Below are 1884 nucleotides of genomic sequence, written 5' to 3' on the forward strand. Positions count from 1 at the left end.
TTAGCTCATTGGGTGCTAAATTAATGAAAGCCTAGGTCATTGGATGCCTTGATCAACGGAAGCCTAGATCCTTGGAAGGCTAGTGGATGCCTAGTTAAACCAGTGCCCCAAACACACATAAAATAAAATGACAGAAAAATGTTTATACGACGTTAAAGCGTTGGCATTATAACGAAAACATTAATGCACTGATATTGGCTAATTGAACTAATGGTCTTGCACTTTTTTAATATACGCCTAAAGTAAAATGCACTGTAAATATATAATAAACATCTAAAACTAAATGACCATAAATCATTCATATATATGTGTATATATATATATATATATATATATATATATATATATATATATATATATATATATAAATTTCGGGGGGGGGGGGGTTTGACACCATTAAGGGTAAACCGCCATATTGGAACTAAAATTGTCAATCGGTTTGTCGTATAAGGATCAAACTTAGATCGGACTAAAGTCACGTGGTACAACTCTGTGTGGTGTGTGTGTGTGTGGTGTAGATTTTATCACGTGATCACCTCTGTACCTTGTATAACACGCATGTGTGGCCAGAATCTGGGCGTTAAATGTTCTCTTACCATCCATGTACAGTTGTACTTTCTCTTGTTTTTTCCCCAGTTGCAGACGATACAAATATAGGTAAAATAGTACGTAATTTATACGCATGCCTTAATTATGGCATGATCTAATTAACACGCGTGATTATAGCCGTAAATTATGTCCTCAGAATTTTGCTATGTCGTCAATTTTTATCACCTGTTCACAAACTTATTTTTGACTATTAAATTTAAGCTACCTGTCTGGTCACGTATTGGGATGGGTCTTTGTAACCTTGACCTCATTAGCTACCTGGAGACCGTTGACCTTGACCGTATCAGCTATATCCAACCCCTTGACTCTAGAAGGGCACTTGTTAAAGTACACAATTTCTAAAAGACATTTTTTTCCTGGGGGGGGGGGTTAACGTACAGGGCACAGTGTTACACCTTTGAGAGATGGATGAAAGAAACTCTCAAATTTTGTAGCTCAATTTTTTGATTGACCTAATACAGCCGTGTTATATAGTTTCCAGTTTATTTGCAACAACAACACAAAAATATCTGATGTTGAATCTCTTTCATGTTACGGTTATCATCAAAACATTGATTAAAACATTGCAAGACCCTATATATTGGTGTAGCATTGATTTAAATAATTAGTTTAATGAATAGAGGTTGATATACTTGGTTTACGATTAGGTAAAGTTAGTTCATTACTGACATTTGTTTTAAATAGACGTGGGGATATGGTTCAGTGGTAAAGCATTCGACTGCAGATCAAGAGGTCCCTTGTTTAAGATCGAATAAATTTGAGAGTAAATAAAAAAAACTATGGGTTTATTTTTTATTTTTTACAATCGGCTTGAAAAACTGGTTCCAAATGTTTGTTGCCAGAAAGCATATGTTCAACCAAAATTTATTATTTTACAACATTTGTGAAATTAGTACAAAATTACTTCCGGTTTTATTAAAGCTAGAAATATTCAAACAAATAATTACTAGTAATATAAAAGTAAGTTAGCTAATAACTTTTATTTTTAATTTGGATTAGTAGAGTTGGGGTGTGGTGGTGATAGGGGGATGTTATATTATTTAATAAAAATAAACTACCAGGCTTTACCCCATGGACCGCTATTGTGTATTTTAATCACGGAAAACAATTGTTGTGACTTCCATTGTTTTGCTTTACCTGACAACTCAGGTTGACTTCAAGGAGGGGTTTGGGCAATTTTTTTTATAAATATTTGAATTGATAAAATAATTCTAAACGGCTTTTCAACTGCTTATAATTTTTTGTAATGTAAAAATGAGTGTAATGGATGGTTCC

This window comes from Physella acuta, unplaced genomic scaffold (genome assembly GCF_028476545.2).
Source record: "Physella acuta isolate Inbredline_101_S28 unplaced genomic scaffold, ASM2847654v3 ptg002019l, whole genome shotgun sequence".
Classification (NCBI taxonomy): domain Eukaryota; kingdom Metazoa; phylum Mollusca; class Gastropoda; family Physidae; genus Physella; species Physella acuta.